A 21,804-nucleotide genomic window follows, 5' to 3' on the forward strand; every position below is an offset into this window, starting at 1 on the left:
TGAGGGAAAGGCTAGACATTCTTGCACAATCCGGCCAGTTGGGAGGTGTGGCCACAGCTGATTGACTTATGAAGCTGTGTAAAAGGTACAGCACCTTGGTGATATATTCACTGGAGATCTCCTGGTTGTACAGTATTCTTCTTACCTGAAAGGCCATATCCTGGTGTAGCCATACCTGTTAACAGTACAGATTCTCACAGATTATTCAGATTCATAATTCATATATCTGGTCAGTTTCCCTTAACATTGTGGTTTTCTAGCACATTTGTTGCAAATGACTCAGGATTGCAGTCAGGGAATAATGACAGAACATTAGAGTTTCAGACTTCATACCCTTCATGAGATCCCTGCTACTATACACCCCCTCTGTTATTCTATCAACTTTCTAACATTATGAGAGCAATATTTCAAATGTGTCACTATAGTTGGGCCTTTATCCTACCATTATGTATGGGTTTGTCCAGATTGCTTCCTCTATGAGGTTGAGAGGTATGCTACTAGCATTTAGCAGCGTGCCCTTACATTTGCATTTTGTTGACTGTGTTATGTTGGTAGTATGGACCCAATGACATTCCCTACAAAGGCACTATGGATGAGGCATGGGCCTTTGGCAGAGGCCTGTAGGCCATGTGAGACTGATGCAGGCCATCTGTAGCAAGGCAGTGCATTCTGTCACTCATATGTTCCCAGGCTGCCAGGCAGTGGACCCCTCCCTGGGGTGACAATGGTAAATGATAGAATGCACTGCTGTGCTACTAGGCAATCTACCTCTCTATGTATGTCAGCCAGACATCTGGACAAAGCCATGAGTAATTGGGTGACAAAGGCCTAAATATATGGACCATTGTAACTATTTGCCTTACAAACCTGGAATGGTGATAAAATGACAGATTTTGCATTAGCATGCCTTTTTCTATAGAGTATGAAGTCTGAGACACTACAATCCATCATTATTTTCTGACTTTAGACTTTTGTGATTTCCCATTGATTTGCCAAACACAATTTCAGAATAAAGACACCACAAATATGATGCAAACCTGTGTACATTCTGCAAAAGGTCTGTACAGTTGTGAGGTATGGTAGGCACTGTGTAGGTTACTTCAACATGTGTACTGTTTATATGTGTGGCCCCCTGTGCATGACCTGTCCAGCTTCCTGGCAGTGATGGATATTGACATCTGGACAGTGTGTACAACTCTCACCATAGGTGTAGGTGCAAAATAGTTGGCATGCATTTCACGGAACATGTGCATTTCTGATGGATGTCATCATCCATGGCTCCAGTGCATAGCCACCATCCTCCACCAGATGGCCATACAAGATGTTCCCACTGGCAAATGCCTGGTACAGTTGTGATGAATGCTAGATGTGGAAGTCATGATAGCTTCTAGGGCTGCCAGTATATACATTCATGATAATGCCCTGGGCATTGCACACAACCTGGCAGTTAATGGATAGGAAGCCCTTGTAGTTTATGTAGACCCTACCCTTTTCACCGGGTGGTGCTTTGATTTGGATGTGTATGCAGTCTATTGCACCCAGTATGTCTGGGTATTTTGCTACATGGTGGAAGAAATGCATATTGCTGGTCTTCTCCTCACAGGTGTTGGGGAAGTAAATGTGCTCACCAGCATGTGGTAGAATGGCATCCAGGAACTGGTGGAGTACCCTGGATGCGGATGCCTGTGAGACCCCCATGATGTCCCCAGTAGGTCTTTGGAAAGTACCTATAGCTAGTATTCTTAAGGCTACAACATACCTTAATGTCCACTGGGATGGGTTCCCCTCCGTTGACTCTGGGTCTGAGTTGAGGCTGGCACAGCTCAATGATTTGCTGAAGTATGTCTCTGTCCACCCTGTAGCACTGTACTATATCCAGATCATGTAGCCCCTGGTAAGTTACCCTGGGTCTGAACACTCTTCTCCTCCTCCTCAGTCTGTGGTGGTTGTCAGCATTATCCTCCTCAGTGCCCTCAGCCTCTAGCACATACTGATGGATCAAAGCAATGGCAGCCCCTAACATGTAGAGTTTGTGGGAAAAAACAGATTGTAAGATGTTTGCATAATTTATACTGTTGTGCTGCAGATGCTGCCTGTATGATTCACTGACTATGATGCATTCCACCTGCCAGCTATGTTATTTGTACTTGATTGCTATTATTCTGCTATTTCCCTTTTTTTTACTTTTTTTCCTTCCCATTTCTGCCCCTTTTAAGCCCTGAGGTGTGCCACGCAAACCCGGTGCCCAAATGTAAATAGTCCTGCTATTTCAGTTTTTTTTTTAGACCCAGTGAGTGCCATGCAAACCTGTTTAGCTAACATAAACAATGAGAAATGGCCCTCCCCTAGATACGAACACACTCTTCATTTCATGGAATAAGTCAATACAGCCTGAGACACACCCCCTTGCTTAGCTGTGCTTAGCTAAGCTCATGTGGGAGCCGTGGAGCTCCAATGTACTTACACCAAGCATGACACACCCCGTTTTCATGTCAGCTGCTTCTCATGCTTACACCACTGCCTTATAGCTCCTACATGGTTAGGTGCAGTTTGGCACCTGTCTTCTTTCTGTGATTCAATAAATTTCCCTCATTAGCATACCCCACTGCCTTAGTCCCTAGTTACAGCACTACACCAGAGACTTTCCCCTTAGCAACCACTGTTACCTGCTGTTGTTTTGATTCTGCATGCCACAGACTATAATGGCAAAATGCAGATTTCACTTAAAATTGACTTTTCACATCTTTTTCTTTATTTTTGGCACAATCCCGTTTGTGCATCACTGCCCTATACTTAATCAGCTGAGATCAGCCAAAAAAAAAAAACTTTGAATTTTATAATTTTACAACACTTTTCAATGCCAATAACCATATATTTGGCCATTGGCATACCCAAGGATTAGAATACATGCTTTAGTTTGAGCTGTCATACCTCCATTTTGATTTTTGCAGAAATGTATTCAGCTAGTAGCTGAATACATTTTTGCATGCTACACTATTCTGCCACTGATGCCTGCCTGCTTACTGGATTGCTAATTGACCTCATTTGCATGTTTTTCATCAGAAAATGAGGTCATTAGCATAATCCAGTCATGTCCATGGCAGAATAGTGTTAACAGGCTTGTGCACGTCCCCAGGCTTGTTTACTGGATTGCTCGGTGGCCATATTCCAATATTCCATGCAGGAACAGCTGCACTATGCCTACATGGGCTTTTTTGTTTATTGAATCCTGGGGAGAGTTTTAATAATTGATCACCAAGGAACATCTAAATTCTTTGTAGCACTATTAATGACTGCATTCTGAAGTTACCAGTCTGATACCTCATGAGCAGGTGGCTTGCAAATCAATGGATGATAATTTAAGATAATCTGTAAAGAAAAACGTGTGCAAAAAGAATGGGATAATTAAACCAATCAGAAATGTGCTTAGGTTATTAAAGCTACTTCCTGTGAGAAATGTCTGTTCTTGCCCCATGCTGATATTTGAAATGGGTGGTATCCCAGCTATAGAACCACGGATCTTCTGAAGTCATATATGATATAAATCCCGAGGTATGTGTTTTATAATCAGAGCTGAGAAGTGTCAACATCCTGGACTTTGCTTAACATGCAGGGCCAGTAGCAGTGCAACACTCACTTGGTTCTCTGTTGCAATATTTGAAGGGTTGATTTTCATTGATCTGATGGGCAGATGCTTAGAAAGGAGAAGGTAAAATTTTAGTTGCAGTTGGTGCAATGTAAGATACAGCTGTTTTGATGAGTCTGGAGACCATTTTATTATTTGAAAAGGGAGCTCTCTCTTAAATATTCATTAGCAATAAATGACGCTTGTATGCAAAGGAAGGAAAAAAAGAGACATTTGGCCATATTCAGCAAGCTCTGCATGGAGTACCTGAATAGTATAAGAGCTGTTGCATGCAATATGTCCGCCACGCAATCCAGAAACAAGCCCCCAACACGTGTACGGGCATGCCTACATGGACCTCACTGCTATATGCTAATTACCTCATTTGCTGATGAAAACCATGCATAGGTTCATAGGTTGGTACTAGGCTATCAGCCCTAGGGCCTATACAAGCCTACCCATAACAATTCTCTGGCTATTTTTTCCCAAATTATTTACTTCCATGGACCCCTGTATAACAGGGCGACTGACGTGATTCTCCGGGGGGGAATTTCCTTTCTTTCATCCAATCGTCAAGGTTCCTTTTGAAGAGGACCAAAGAGGCACTCTGCTTGACATGTATGGGCAATCTATTCCAGAGTCTGGGGAGTCTCTGGGTCAGGAACCTATCCCTCCAGCATGTTTTGTTTATTGTGATGACAGGGTTTAGATCCCTGGAGCGTGTGGCTCTGAGGGATTGGGATTTCTTTAAGTGTAGCATGTCGAACAGCTCTGGGTTTGACATGGCCTTGTATGTTAAGCAAAGATTGCCTCTGAGTAGACGATATGCGACAGAGTATGGCTGGAGTTTTTTAAGGCGGTCAGCATAGGGTATCTGCTTTAGGCCTGTGATTCTTTTAGTGAGGTATTTCTGCGGCCTTTCCAGTTGTTGCAGATGTCTTGAGAGGTACATACCAAACATATCCCTGTGTATGACTCACCCTCTGTGTGTGTCTCCCTGTGTGCCTCACTCTATCACTGTCTGTCCCTCTCTTCCCTATGTCTATGTGTGTGTATGCTTGACATACTGTATTACGTTGCCCACATATATGTGTGTATATCACATGCAACAGATGGAGATATACCACATATGTGCCACCTACATCCTGTCTGATGGGTGTGTGTGGAGACAGGTTTACATAGCTGTGTGTATGAAAAGACATTTGAACAATACACAGATATATAGTCCGATGTGATTTCAGACATGGGTTTCACTTATCTAAGTGTAGGCGCATGCTCAGTATGACCTTCTATAGTAAGTGTGGGAATCCATTCCAGGGATAGTTGTACTCCAGTCTGGGGTGTTGTGTGCTACAGCCATACCTTGCAACCAGTTTGTGCATAATATCTGTAAATGGGCTGCCAATATGGGGATACAATGGAACAAACATAGGGGGTACTGTAACTATTGCTCTTATCAATGTATGAGTTGGTTGAGTTACAGGGTTTGTTTTAGCAGACAGTTGTATTCTATAATGGGTCTAATGAGGGATGAGTACAGTGGGACAATGACCTCCTTTTATCTGGATGAAAAGCCCTTAGTGATGAGGTGTGCCACATAGAAGGATTTCCTGACTGTTGTGGCGATGTGATTATCAAAGGTGAGACCACTGTCCACCTGTGTCCGTAAGTCTCTTATCACACTTTCGGTGTTTAGTGTACTGCCACCTATATGGTAATTCATGGATACATGTTTTTTCCCAGAGGGGATAACTATACATTTCTTGGCATTGAGCTTGAGCCCATGGCTCTGGTACCAAGCATCTGTTTCTGTAAGGCCCTTTTGTAGAGTATACACATCATTTGGGGATTCAATAATGGCTCCCAGTTTGCAGTCATCTGCGAACTTTGTTATCCAGAGTCCCTTAGTGCTGGCCTGTACTTCAGAGAAGTAGATGCCAAACAAGTGCGGTCCCAGGACTGAACTCTGAGGTATTCCACTTGTCACTTGTCTGGAGCTGGATTTGGAGTCTGCTACTTTTACAGTGTGGGTTCTATCAGTAAGCCAGTTAGCAACCCATTGGGTGATGTAGGGATTAATGTCCAGCTTAGTAAGTTTATCTATGATTCCAGAGTGGGGGATGGTGTCTAAGGTCTTGGCAAGGTCTAGATAGGCTGTGCGACCTTACCCTTGTCCATGGCTCTGGAGACTGATTCAAAGAAGTCAATCAGGTTCAGGAGACAAGATCGGCCCTTCACGAACCCAAACTGGGTGGGGTCCAGTGTTTGAAGGTTGCCTATGTCTCTGTTTATAAGTTCCATGATAATACACTCCATGGCCTTGCAGATAAGGCTTGTCAGACTGATGGGATGGTAGTTTCCGGGATCCTAGGTGGATCCCCCCTTGTGGAGTGGGATAACTGTAGCTTTGCGCCACTCAGTGGGCACGAAACCTGAAGTGAGGCTATGATTAAACATGACACTTAGGTGAGGTGCCAGTTCATATTGTAGTTCATGTAGTACACAGCCTGGAATGTCATCTGGTCCCATGGATGCTGTATTCTTAGCTTTGGAGAGTGCATTTTTTACCTGTGTGGCCGTTATTACCGGAATTTGGCAATCTTCCGGTATTGAGATGGCCATTTAGGGGGTGAGAGGGGGGTGAAGTTGGCACTGAATCGATCTGCCAGGATATTGGCAATATCCTTGGGATCAGTATTTTTAATGCCATTCTGTTTTGGCTCAGAGCAGATCTGAGCATTGACATTTAGATTCTTGACATAGTTATAGAATGCCTTGTGGTTGTCTTTGGAATCTTTGGCAATTTTATTTTCGTAACTAGCTTTGGAGGATTTTATGAGGGATCTCAGTTTTTACTGAGGCTGGTAAGGAAGTTTTTTGCATCCTGGGATTTTCCTCTTTTCTGCAACAGTTTCTTCCTTTTGTTGTAAAGTTTGTTTATGGCAGGGGACCACCAGACTGGCTTCTTTTTTTTGGACGAGAGCATCTTGGTTCTATTTTGGATGGCACAATTTATGCATGAGTGGATGTGCTCGTACAGTGCCTTAGTGTAGGATTCAGCAGTTGGACTTTCAGCTCCCGTCTGCATGGGTGTCATGAAGTTTGTCACTTCTGACTTGAGTAGCATGAAGTTGGCTTTGGAGAAGTTTTTTATGGAGGTTTCCTTACTGGGGGTGGGGGATGTGGATGTTAAGGGTGATTAGCTTATGGTCAGACCTGACTAACGAGGGGGGTGATCATAGGTGTGGAGCATCGATTTCACATGTTGGTAATGACCAGGTCTAGGATATTGGAGCCCCTGGTGGGACTATGGATTAGTTGATTCAGGGCGTTGGAATTTATGAATTCCAAGAACCATTCGGCAAAGGTGTTGGTACATGAGTAGTTTTCCTAGTTAATGGCAGGGTAGTTAAAATCACCCAGTATTAGGGTGTTTGGTTCTATCTTAATATTTTCCAGTATGTTTAGAAAGGTGTAGTGAGAATCTTGGGGTATGGTGGGGGATCTGTAGCAAATGAGGTGAATTAGTGATCCAGGAAACAGGCAGGCATCTGTGCAGGAATAGTGCAACCTGCAGAAATGTATTTGGTTACTAACCGAATATATTTTTGCAAATTACAAAATGGAGGCATGACAGCTCTAAAGAAAGCATGTATTCAATGGAGTAGGCATGCCAATGGCCAAATATATGGCCATTGGTATGATAAATAGTTGCAGAATTATAAAAAATAACTTTTTTTTGCCAATTTTGGCCGTTTAAGTGTAGGGCAGTGGTGCGCAAACAGGATTGGGCTGAAAATAAGAAAACAAGTTGGAAATAAGCTTTTAAACCCAAATCAGCATTTTACCATAATAGTCAATGGCATGCATAAGACAACAATACCAGGGAATAGTGGTAGCAAGGGGGAAGGCTGAGTGTGAGTGTGTTTTATGCAAATGAAGGGATTGATACTGAATCACAGATTTCCTCTCAGTATTAGCTTGCACCCAACCATGTAGGTGCAGCAACACCATTGTATAAGTGTAAGACATAGATGACCTCATAAGGGGGAGTGTCATACATACTGTAAGCTTATTGCAGCTGTGTGGCCCATGTTTGCCTTTAGCTAAGGACAGCTAAGGAAGGGGTGTGTGTCTGAGGCTGCCTAGCAGTGTTTACATTACCTAAATGGGTGTGCGCGCCATGCACTGGGTTTTAAGCAAAAAAAAAAAACAGGAAATAGCAGCTCTGTTCACATCTGAGCACTAGATATGCATGGCGCACATCGGGGCTTAAAAAGGAAGGCAATAGGAAGGGAAAACAGCAGTAGGAAGACAATCAAGCAGAACTAGCATAGCTGGCAGGTGAAATGTATCAGAATCAGCCAATTACACATGGAACAGCCTAGCACACTATTATAAACTATGCAAACATCTCCCAGTTTGGTTTTTCCCCCAACATAATACACCACCGGTGTACACAGATGGGGGATATTTTACCTGACAAAACTAACAAAATGTTAGGGGATGTGGTCGCTGTCATACATCAATACGTGCAAGAGGTTGAGGGTGGTGAGGATGTGAATGCTGATGACCAACCCACAGTGAGGAGGAGAAGAGTGTACAGACCCAGAGTAACCCACCAGGGATTACATGAGCTGGAGATAGTGGAGTGCTATAAGGTGGACAGGGACATTCTACAGCAAATTGTTGAGCTGTGCCAGCCATGTCTCACACACAGAACCAACAGAGGGGGAAACCATCCCACTGGATACCAAGGTATGTGTAGGGTTAAGAATATTAGCCACAGGTACCTTCCAAAGAACAACCGGGGATATCATGGGGATCTCACAGGCATCAGCATCCAGGGTACTCCACCAGTTCCTGGATGCCATGTCAGCACATGCTGGTGAGCACATATATTTCCTCAACACCCATGAGGCATTGACCAGCAATATGCGTCTCTTCCACCAAATAGCAGAATACCCTGAGGTAGTGGATGCTATGGACTGCATGCACATACACATCAAAGCACCACCCGGTGAGCAGGGTAGGGTCTACATAAACCGGAAGGGCTTCCCCTCCATCATCTGCCAGGTCATGTGCGATGCCCAGGGCATTATCCTGAATGTGTGTGCTGGCAGTCTTGGAAGCTATCACGACTCCCACATCTGGCATATGACACAGCTGTACCAGTCATTTGCCAGTGGTGACATCCCATAGGGCCACCTAGTGGGGGATGCTGGCTATGCACTGGAGCTGTGACTGATGACATCCCTCAGAAATGCACACACACCTGAACAAGAGCTCCATAATGAGGCACACGCACAAACCAGAGTCATAATAGAGCATGTGTTTGGGATGCTCAAGTCAAGGTTCTGCTGCCTGGACATATCCAGTGGAGCTTGCCGTACTCTCCAGCTACATGTACACAAATGTTCATAGTTTGTGCCATGCTACACAATATGATCCTGTGGAAACAACTGCAGCAGGAACAGCACGGTGCAAGGCCACACAGCCCCCCACCATTGCCAAGGCCATCACAGGAACTGAAGGAATCGGAGGAGGAACTACCTGAGCCTGCCCATGTAGGCAGTAGGAGGCATGCCCAGTATGCCCAGGCCTTGGCAAAGAGACAACGCACAGCACATACACTGATACGGTAGGGACCCAGGGAATAACACTTCTCTTTGACTTGCACATACAGTAAAAGGGATGCCAAACATGACACTACCTGTGCTTTACCATGTATAGGGTGTATACTATGTGCATCCGACATAGTCAGCCCTCCAGCACCATCCTCAATACTGACACAGCCACAAGGTAAGTCAGTCTTCCTATCAATTACTGAATGGAGTATTATGTTCTGATAGTTGTATCTACGGTATGGACATGAGAATGCAAAGGAATTGTGTGTCTGAATGGGATGGCAGCAGATAGTGTACACCTATGTGGGTAGCATGAAATCCATAACAAACACTGCTGTCAACATACTAGGCAGTACTAGACAAGGTGAGAAATCCCACTGCAGTACATGTGTTGGCCCAAATGTGTGTCCATAGAACACACACATGCATGTCAGTGCAGCTCACATACCCACTACCAACCCCAGCCAGCAGGACAGGTGTAGATGACCATAACGAAAGGATGGGCTAAGGTCTCCAATTGATGGCAATTGTTAACAGCCCCCCTCCAGACCTACAAAGACTACAACAGGTCTGGCAGTTGTGTGTCAGTTCTGAAGGGTAAGAAGTCTGAAACTGAAATGTAGGTCAATAAAACCTAAGATCTGTACACTACTGATATGCCTCCAATCTGCATGATAGGTCAGAATACAAAATGAAATGGAATACAAAAGAGTACCAGAAATACCAGTACAGTCATAACAAATGTTTAAAGATGTCAGATGTGCCCCCCCCCAATCAGATGTAGAAATACAGTAACATGTAAGTGTGAGGTGTAATAACAGTGGAGGACAGATTACCTGAGCTGGCCCAATCTACAGGATAGATTGTTGCATGTGTACAATATGCAGGGGTCCATGTGTTAGGTTGTCATGTGTTCAATATTGTATGGAAGTGGTAAGCATGTAGGCATGGAGGGCTGTGTCTTGGTGACCTATGAACAGTACTGTGGATGACAGGGCCATGCTCTGACAACTGCAGTGCCAACCACAATGCTTATCAGCAATACCCAAGTCAGCAGTCGTCCATACTCACTGTCCAGATGCCAATATCGGTCAACATCTGAAAGATAGTCATGCCATGAATGTGGGCACATACATACACACAGTACATAGGTGAAAGTACTCTAGACAGAGTGCATAAAGTTTAACTGTCACCTGCACACAACTTTGGAATTGTACATACAGGTTAGCAGCACATTAGTCATCTGTGTAGTATGGAATACTGATGTAGTCTTGACTATCACTGGCAGACCACAAAAGGCATAGTTATGAAGTAATGAGAGACTGCCTATGTCCCTGCACAAGGCAGCATAAGGGAAATGTCCCAGGTATATCTGTGAGTCAGCTGCAAGTAGCTTCCATATCACACATGCACTCAGCTCACCCCACCATCAGCCGCAGGTTTATCACAGATCATATCCTTGCTGTTGGGAATGAGTACATTATGACCCCACTTCTGTATGGGAATACCCACAGAATGCAGCATGCTGAAGAGGTGTCCTATGCAGATGTTTTCCTAGCTGAAAGCAGCACCCTGCATGCATCTGGACCATTGGGTCAATATGGACAGGAACTATTGTCATTAACACCTCGCACACTTACCCTCTCAGCCCAGGAGAATCCACTGGTTCACAGACTGGGAATGTAGGAGTGACAGTATCCACTGGCCTTTTACAGATGGCCTGCATCACTACCAAATGGCCTACAGTCCTCTGTCAAAGACATGTGCCTCACCTGTAGTCCCAATGTATGGTATCTCAAGGGGTCCCAAATAACAAACTAACACAGTCAACAGAACACAAATGCAAGGTCATACTGACAAATCCCAGTAGCATGCCCCTCATGTCCTACTGCATGAACTGGGGACCAATCCATAAATACCACTGCCATGAACGGCCAATTGTAGGGATTCTTCCCAGATATTGCTTGGATAATGTTAGGACAAGGGTAGAGTAACAGATTGGGGGGGTGTAGATGCATAGACGTCATGGAGTGTGTGAAGTCTGAAACTCTGAGATGTGCCCATACTACCCCTGCCTGGAAACCCAGTAATAAGTGGCTACAAACCTGCTCGTAAACCACAATGTGAAGGGGAACTGAGCAGATATATGAGCCCTACTTCTGGGTAACCTGGGTGAATCTGCATAGCTGAGAGGTATGGCCACAGCAGGATATGGCCATTCTGTTAAGTTGATATATGTACAACAAGGGGATCCTCAGCCACCATACTACCAAGATGCTGGACCATTTACACAGACCCATCAGTAAGTGTCTGTAGCTACCCCTCCAGAATGGCAGGAGTGTGCAAGAATGTGTAGGCTGTGGACCACAATACTGGACTCAGCTTTATTCATCTTGTATTTCCCAGTAAATAACTGTGAGCAAATAATTATATATGTCAGTAGTTGATGACATAATACTTCACAGTGTAAAACAGTACATATGTCTGAATATCTAACCATGTAACACAAGCAGCAAAGACAGCAATAGTTACAGTATACCCCTATCTGTTGCCCATTGTGCATCCATATTGTCAACCTATCTACAGATATCCTGCAGAAATAGGCTGTTATCTGTAGGTTGAGAACGCCAAACCCTGGACTGGAGTACTACCCTACCTGGAATGGATTCACACACTCAATACAGAAGGTCATACTGGGCATGCTCCTACACTTAGAGAAAGGAAGCCTATGTCTGACAACACAGTGGACTATTATGGCTGCCACCAAATTGTACACCATTTATGCTTCACACGCACATTGGATAGGAATACTCACACATATCCAAGGCCAACCCACTATAATATATCAAACATACACACACAGAGATGTGGGGAAGACAGAGACAGACAGTGACAGATACAATTCCATTATAAGGCCTGTCCCTCCCGCTACACATCCGATTGGCTGATATCGCTTGATGTGCTGACGTCAATCACCATAGAAATTCCTTTTGGTAGCCCTCAGCCCTATAGTGTCTTTGGTGCTTGTGATAACTGTGTAACACAATAGTAAAAACCAGTATTCATATAGCATTTGTATACTGAGTCCTGTGAAATGTAAAGTTGTATGTGACTGAGAGTGTGTGTGTGTGTGTGTGTGTGTGTGTGTGTGTGTGTGTGTGTGTGTGTGTGTGTGTGTGTGTGTGTGTGTGTGTGTGTGTGTGTGTGTGTTTCCAGAGGAATGATTTATGGCCCATTCACACACACTGCACTTCCCATTGCCCATGTTAGCACTCCTGCTGATGTCAGTCACCTTTAAATAACCCTTTGGCCAAATGTCAGTCCTATAAGATCTGTGGCACTTGTAATAGCTGTGTAATACCATAGTGAAGTAAACTTGTTAGGTAGGAATTCTAATCCTGGTCCTAACAACTGTGAAAATGTGTGTGTGTTTGTGCGTGAGTGTATGTTGACACCTGCTTTTGTGTTCATTCACACTTACTGCACTTCCCTCCTTTAGCACTGCAGCTGATATCACTCCCCTTCAATGATACCTTTGGACAATTTTTCAACATATAATCACTGTGGCACTTGTGATAACTGCATAATGCCATAGTGTAGCAAACCAGTTAGGTAGGAGTTTTAATCCTGGTCCTGGCAACTGTGAGAGTGTGTGAATCTTTGTTGATGCCTGCTTTTGTGTTCATTCACACTTACTGCAATTCCCTCCTTTAGCACTGCAGCTGATGTCACTCACCTTCAACGATACCTTTGGATAGTTCTCCAACATATAACCACCATGCCACTTGCGATAACTGCATAATACCATAGTGTAGCAAACTAATTAAGTAGGAGTTCTAATCCTGGTTCTGGCAACTGTGAAAATGTATGTGTTTGTGTGCAAGTCTTTGTTGACACCTGCTTTTGTGTTCATTCACATTTACTGCAATTCCCTCCTCTAGCACTGCAGATGATGTCACTCACCTTCAAAGATACCTTTGGACAGCAGTCTAATATATAACCACCATGGTGCTTGTGATAACTGTGTAACACTATAGTACCAATGCATAGATAGGTAGGGGTTTGAAACTCAGTATTGGCAAGTGTGTGCGGGTCATCCTTATTCTGTGTGGGTGTTGGTGTGATTGTGTAAATAACAGGATCCATTGCAGCGTGGGTTTTGCTACATTTTCATATTGAGGACCCATATGTCCAATGTCAAATTACAAGGCCAACAGTTGTCAAACACCATAGAGGTTGTTGTAGACAATACACAGCCATACATTTATATATAGGCAACAATTATAATACCCAGAGACCTCTCTCTACCCATAGATCATACATAAACACGCTTGGCTGTTTTTCTCTTCCTTTCTTTCTTTCCCTCTGTCTCTCTCTCCCCCTGTCTGGTAGATGTGGGAAAATGCACCTGTTTTGCATAGGCAGCAGCTTGACTTTGGTAGGTAATGTTCATGATCAGCTGATGGCCTGTGCATGAATTGGAGTCCTCCACTTACTAATTGCATGAACACCTGTCCACTTTAGCTAATTGCACTTAAACACACACACTATAGTAAGCAGTAAGCAGTGCAATTGGGTGTGGCCCTTCCCCCCTCACTGTGAACAGGACTTCATGTGGGTGTGTGAAAAACAGCATCACAGAGGGTAGTTGGAAATACCTCTTACAACAAACACTATGAAGACAGGCCAACAAACTGGAGAGAGGGACATGGGGACAAGACATAACAGATGAATGGCTACATTTGGTTATAACTTTGGACAGTTTGTGGTTTTAACAGGATTTGTGTGGTTATTGTTTTGCATGATTTGAGACAGTGTACATGAGTTGTGTTGTGGTTCTAAACTCTCACCTCACCTGCTATTTGCAGACTGGACTGAGCAGAGTTTTTGAGATTTGGTTGGTGTGTTACTCACACATTTTCTTCTCTACATAATACAGCATACTCTGATGATGTACTCAGGGAATAGGTTCATAGATTATAAGCTAACTAACTGCTTGCCCTCATTTCAAGCTAGCCAGCCACTATTATCCTTGGAGACTCAATCCCTGCACCCCATACCACAGTCAGGCATCAGACTACACTGTGAATTTGGCCAGTATATGTAGGGTTAGTGGGTGAGTGGCAAACATGATGATGGCTTTTGTTCACACAGGCCATAGACTGTACTATTACTTAGGCTTACCATTATGTGACTGTGACTGTGATGAGATCAGTTGTGAGTATGCACTTTCACACTGGTGTCTGTTACTCCATGCTGTTACACGCCTGTAGTGCCTGCTATATTTGCTATTACATGTGTATTCCCCCATAGGTAAATTGGGTCAGTATTGTGACAGTCTGCCTGTAGTGTAGACAGTGCTTGGTGACATGCCTAGCAGCGCAGTGTATTTACCCTAGTGTGATGTTATGTCCAGATATTTGTCAGATGTACTATTGCCTGGCTACCATATGTGTTGTATATTTCTGACAAAGCAGTGGGCTGGTGTGAAGATGTATGTCACTAACTAGTGTGAAGTCTGGGGCTTGGGATCTCTGCTTGTAAAAGGAAAAAACTTCAAAGACCAATGCACTTTAGGTTCAAGCAAGGCACCCTTTATTACTTGCAGCAAGGAGACAAAGCATGTAGGCACAATGTTTGTCTGAATTACTGGTGATTAGTATGTTATTTTTATACAGTTCTCTTCCTGTCACAAATAAAATGTTACTATTCTATTGCTGACATAATTAGACACAGCTTTCTGTATGTTCTACAAAAAATGTTACTAGCCTTATTGCTGACTAAGTTAGATTATCTGCTGTTTTGCAAAGCATTTTGAGAAAAACAACCTGGCCTTAGGCTTATTTTAGCCCATCTCAACTTTTTAATTATTCAATTGTACTGTTTTAATACGTGTTAAATTTTGTCTAGATTCAAGGTACATTTCTAGCTTTGATACAAGTAATGCTGACTATGGTTTAAACTTTCAAGCATCTATTGTTTTCTTTATCAAAGCTTCTAGCAGCTGCATACTTTCTCATGGCATAAGCAGAAATGAATATCTCTTTGTTAGGTTTCATGACTTTAGCAGAAATGAAATGTCTCTTGTTAAGTTTCATGACATTAGCAGAAATTAAATGTCTCTTGTTAAGTTTCTAATGGCTGTGAAAATGCATGCAGTGTGAACAGAATAAATGTATTAACCCTTTTAAACCTTGAATGCACTAAGCATGCATATTACTATTATATATTTATCTAACATTTCCCCCCTTTTAATACCTTTATTCTACTTTCAAGATAAGCATAAACAGTTTTTTTCTTCCCCTAACCTCTTCCTGCTCAGGATTTGCAGTTAAGAGAGTCATTCAGTTTAAGCTCATGAAAGCATTTTCAGTTTTTTAGCAATTCTTCAAGTTCAGCACCTTGGTATAAGGTTTCTGAAACTGAAATGTCTACAAAGCTTTTAATTAGTCTTTTTATGCAGGGGATGCAGCAGCACACACATACCACCAGTAGGATTATTCCTACACAGATGGCAATCAGAATGTTCATCAGGATGCTGCCCCAACCCCCAAACAATTTCTGGAAAAAGTCTGTCAATGGATTTGGTCCTGGTTTGGTCATGGCTGACACCTGCTGAATTACCTCAAGATGGTTGTCTATCTCGTGTTTGTGGTTAGGAATATATGAACAGCACTCCTCCTGGATTAAAGTGCACATACCTCCTCTCACCGCTAGGGTGAATTCAAGAGCCATACGATTTTGAAGCACCACTGTTTTCATGACAGTCAGTTCATCAGTCACCAATTCTAGGGAAGAAAAGGTTGCATTGGTTATTATTTCGAGAAGCTTAGACAATTTTCTCAGTTCCCAGATCGATTTTGTTGCTCCATATGCTGGTAATACACCTGCCCATGATATAACAGTATCACTCAAGTCCATGTGTGACAGTCCATTGCCCACAGCATGATGGTTTTTCCAGCGTACATTGATTTGCCCCACTGGATTGACAGGCTTCTTGATTTCTCGAACATTCCAAATTTTCCCTTGAGGTAAAACTGCTGTGTGTCGTATGGCTGGAACCAGGTACCCCAAAAAACACTGCCGGACCAATTCTCAGATAGCCATTTATATGCTTTTCTACCACATACAAAGTAACAATCTTCTACTTTAGTAGTAACTTTACTATACCCTGGCTCTGCATGAAACATTTTTCTGTCAATTATGGACAGTTGTTTATAGAGGTCAGCATTATGTTTCACTTCACCAATTGTCCTATGCATCAGTTCAACAAATGAATCATAGGTCGTGTTGCAATAGGATCTGATGTTATCAGGTTTAGTGTAGCATCTATAGGGAATAGTCACATTGCAATTGCTCCAACCCACCTTAACTGTATTATTTTTGTAAAAACACACAGACCCCTTCTGTCGAACAGACAAGTGCAATGCTACTTTATCTTGTGATATGACATCTGATGTATCGTGAGTTAGGTTTTCCCAGGTGTTGTTGGCTCCTAGGGGAACTGAGGTTAACAGTAACCCCCCATATGCTGTTGGTAAAGCTGTGCAAATCCAGCAATTTGAAACATTGAAGGTTTCAGCATACACATATTTGATTGCCTGGTTAAAGTTCGGGTGCCACACTGCATGCTTGTTCAGTTCAATTTGTGTGGCTGAGAAAAGGAATGGCCGCAACAAAAAGATTATTGTCACTAGTACAGTCAACAGGATGATTATGCAATACTTTTGAGGAAACGGTTGCTCTGCATTTCTGTTTTCTCCGACTCTTCCAAGTAGGTGTATTTGGATCTTACTGGATTCCGTCATCTTGGACATGTGCTCTTACTCTCTGCCCTAATAGGACTTTTAGCACTGATGGTTTCTTCACTGGGGTTGAGACGGATCAGTCCTATTGATCTGACTCCCCTTTGTAGCCAGACCTTGTCCTGAGGGCCCCGATGGAGAGGTAAGATTTTTGTCCAACTCAAAGTTCTTAACCAGCTTACAGTGCATCAGGTGTATCCACGAAACTCGTTCTGCTATCTAGATATCTGCTATCTCTGCAGTGGGTGTCGAAAGAAGCACCTGGTAGGGACCTTCCCACCTTGGCGATGCCCAATTTTCTCGCTTGATGATTTTGATCCACACCCAGTCTCCTGGCGTCACTGCCACTTCTGATGTTTCGGTTCATTTTCTATCTGAAACAGAATTTGACTGCAACAGATGTTTAGAACTCAACAACTTTTTCATATATTCAGCTAGTGTGAAATCAGCTTCCTGGTCTGATGACATGAGAAGTTTCCACTGGGGTGTATAATAAGCCCTTCCAAATAGTTTTTCAAAAGGAGTCAATCCTTTTGCTGTAGGGACAGTTCTCATGCTCAACAGTGCCAGGGTTAAACAGTATAATCAAGTTTTTCCTGTCTCAGCTATTAATTTTCTCAATTTGTTTTTTAGTATACCATTATGCCTTTCAACTAGCCCTGCAGATTGCGGATGGTATGCACAATGATTTTTTAAAGAAATACCAAAATGCTTACACAACTGCTGTATGGTTTGATTTACAAAGTGTGTGCCATTGTCACTGTAGATCCTTTCCGGAATACCAAACCTAGGAATGATTTCCTTGACAAGTACTTTTGCCACCGTAGCCGCATCTAGATTTTTGGTTGGAAAGGCTTCCACCCATCTGGAAAACATATCTACAATGACAAGACAATACTTCTTATTTTCACATTTGTTCAATTCTATGAAATCCATACAAATAGTGTGAAATGGATATGGTGGTGTAGGGAAACTCCCTTGCTTGGGCTTTATCGCCCCCTGTGCATGATGTTTGTTACAAATTTGACATATCAAACAAAATGTTTTAGAGTAGTTTGTAAATCCATACATTGTGAACACCTGGTTCACCAGCTGTACCATCCCCCCTGTTGAGACATGGCACTGCCCATGGCTCAACAAAGCTGCATAGCGAAACAAATTAGAGGATAGTATCGACTTTCCCTCTCTAGAGATGTACAGCCCCTTTTCAAGGATTGCTCCTCATTTTATCCATCGCTGTTTTTCAGCTTGCGTAGTGAGTGTCTGCATTGTTTTTAACATATCTAGATCTAAAGTTTCAGAGGCTTGTAATTCCTCATTTAAAAGAAATACTTCCTTGGCTGCTTGTTTTGCAGCTGTGTCAGCTCTTGCATTACCTTTTGAAATCCTATCTTGTTGCTTGGTGTGAGCTGTGCATTTACAAATGGCTACTTTCTGAGGTAACTGAATAGATTTTAAAAGATCTAAAATAAACTGTGCATGATTTATAGGTTTGCCAGTAGATGTTATCATTCCCCAGTTTTTCCACTGTTGCGCAAAAACATGTACAGTAGAAAAAGCGTACTGGCTATCAGTAAAAATGTTTACACATTTACCTTTTGCTAAGGTACATGCCCATGTCAGGGCAACCAATTCTGCTGCCTGTGCAGATAAATTGCGTGGTAAGGGTTTTGCTTCTATAATCCCAGTATCAGAAACTACTGCATATCCTACTAGGTTCTGTCCTGCAGGACCCCTTCTGCATGAGCCAGCCACATAGCATGTCACCTTGGCATCATCCAAGGGGACATCCGTCAGATCTTTTCTAGGTAGTGTACTTTGCTCAATTACCTGCAAGCAGTGGTGTGGTGTGCCATCTGCAGGGGTCAGGAGCAGAGTAGAAGGGTTTAAAGTCGTGCAGCGCTCAATTGTCATATGAGGTTGGCTCAACAATATAGTCATACAGAAAAGATGCCTAGCAGGGGAAAGATATGCCACCTTTTCTTGTAGTAAAATAATCGCGACTGCATGAGGTACTCTCAGAGTGAGAGGGTGGAACAAAACTACTGAGGCTGAAGCCTGTACTGCCATTGCAGCTGCAACCACTGCTTGTACACAGTGGGGTAAAGACTGTGCCACTGGGTCTAGTTGTGATGAATAGTAAGCAATGGGGTGTTGCTTATCCCCATGCTGTTGTGTTAACACTGATGTCATGTAACCCTGCTTACAATCTACAGTTTGGAAAAAACGTTTATGGTAGTTTGGCAATCCCAGAACTAATGAGGATGCTATTAACTGCTTTAGTTTACAGAAGGCAGATTCTGCCTCTGGTGTCCATTGTGACAAATCCTGTGCTGCCATAGGCTTCTTATATATAAGGTCAGTCAGAGGTGCAGATTCCAAGGCATAGTTTGGAATCCAGCTCCGGCAGAAATTAGTTGTACCCAGGAAGGACATCATTTCCTTCTTGATAGTGGGTTTTGGTGCTTGCAAAATTGCTATTTTTCTGTCCTCATCTAATGTTCTACCTTCCTTGGATATTACATATCCTAGGTATTTGACCTGTTTTTTCCAAAGCTGCAGTTTATTTTTATTTACCTTATGTCCTTCAGCGGCTAAAAATCGTAGAAGTGTTATGGTATTTTCTTTACAAACCTGCTGGGTGGGGGCTGCCAGCAAGATGTTATCAACATAAAGTAAAATCTGACTGCCTCTTGGTGGGGTGAATCCCTCCAAGTTGCTTGCCATTTCTTGTGAGAATATCATTGGACTTTCACAATATCCCTGTGGTAGTCGTGTATATGTATACCTTTTACCCTGAAATGTAAATGCAAACCAATACTGGCTGTCAGGGTGTATCGGTATGAAAAAGAATGCGTTGCTGATGTCTACCACAGAAAAATACTTTTGTTGAGGTGTCAAATCATTCAACAGGGTGTGTGGGTCTGGCACCATGGGTGCCCTTGGTATTACCGCATCATTTACGGCTTGTAAATCCTGGACCATGTGCCATTCTCCATTGGCCTTTTTAACTGGAAATAAGGGTGTGTTACATGGTGAATCAGGAGATTCTACTAGTATCCCTCCTTTAAGTAAGGCTGCTATAATAGGCTTTATCCCTGCCTCTGCATCTTTTCTTAAGGGATACTGTCTTTTTGTGGTCTGAATGTTGACTTTGGCATGATAGTAACAGGTCCCGCTGTACGAATGAGTCCTACATCTGATTTTCCTGTTGATCAGAGAGTCTCTGCTATATTCTGTAAGGCATTCTCTTCCTCCTTTAATAGGAGTGTCAATCAGCTGTCCTCACTAGACTGCAAGTGCACAGCTGGGTTGGTCTGAGTTATCCATTTCAACTTTTGTATTTGTATTCCCTGTTCTGATAGTTCCAGTTCTGTCTGTTTCTCCCATCTCGTGACTTTTTCTCCTAGGTCTGCCCATTCTATATTTCTGTTTTTGGTTAAGCTAACATGTGGTAATCGATTAGATTTATAAAGTGCAAAGAACTCCTGGGGCAATGAACAGCTGGCTACACTGTTCCCTTCTATGTCCCAGTACAGGTTACACAATACCAATCTGTTTGCATGATTTTTAAATAATTCCTGCTCATATTCTTTATCAGGTCCTGGTGTGTTACAGTAATACAGGGTACAGTGCAACAGGTGTTGCTTATCAGTGTCAAGGGAGGGGAACTTGCTGATGGCTAGGTTCATTAACTCCTTGGTCACAGTCCCTGGACCAGTCGTAACCAAGTCCTGGCTGTACCAATAAAATATTTCACCCTCCGATTGCACTACAAAGGTGTTAGTTTGTTGCTGTGCTTCAATACCCTGCATGGTTGGGACTACTGCTATACAAAATAGCTGCATGAGGTCTCTGCCCAGGAGGTTTACTGGGCATTTTGCAGAAACAACAATTTAGCTTTTTTGTGTCAATCCTGAAACTGGATCAGTTATTGCAATGTTATGGGAGAGAGGCTCCCGATACAGCTGTCCATTAGCTGCTTTGACCAGTATGTAATCAGGTGACTCTGTGTTTTCTGGTAGTTTGGAGGGGTGTATCAGAGTTCGTGATGCCCCTGAGTCACACAAAAATTTGACTTCCCTCCCTTCTACCAAGAGTGTAACTTCTGGTTTCGTGTCCTCTAAATAGAGTTCCAAGCTCAATAAAGCTAGGTCTAATATTTCATCTTCTTCATTGTCACTAACTTCCTGCACTTCCTCTACTTCCTCTGTCACATTCTCATTTGGCCTTTCTTTGCTAGCCCCTTCTAGTGATTCCTGACTACCATATAGTCAGTCCTCACCCTCCTTGTCTTCCGTTGTTGCCTTCTTGTTTTTCTTGCAATCCCTTGCCAAATGTCCCTTCTTATCGCATTTAAAACATTCTCTCCTTTTCTTTCGCCATTCAAAGTCCTCTGATCACTGATCAGATTGTTTGTTTCCCTGTGTGTTTTTCTTGCCCTTTTCCCCCGGACTGTACTACATAAACTTCTGCTTCATCTTCTACAGAAAATACCTGAGCTTTCTTTTTCTTTTTGCTATTAAAATGCCTTTCGGCATGCCTAGCATATTCAAGTAATGATTGTAACCTGCTTCTACGATGGTCTACCATGTGTTTTGTAATAAAACTGCTTATAGGCGTGGTACTGCCTTTTAAAAATGCATTCTTTAACTGCTGTTCATATGGGGAATCTTGTGTTTGATCTTCAGGAACCTGCATTCCACAGTGGTTATTAAAACATTCTAACAATCTGGCATAGTACCGG

The sequence above is a fragment of the Protopterus annectens genome, chromosome 7.part0, assembly GCF_019279795.1.
Source record: "Protopterus annectens isolate FY-2018-M chromosome 7.part0, PAN1.0, whole genome shotgun sequence".
NCBI classification, from domain to species: Eukaryota; Metazoa; Chordata; order Ceratodontiformes; family Protopteridae; genus Protopterus; species Protopterus annectens.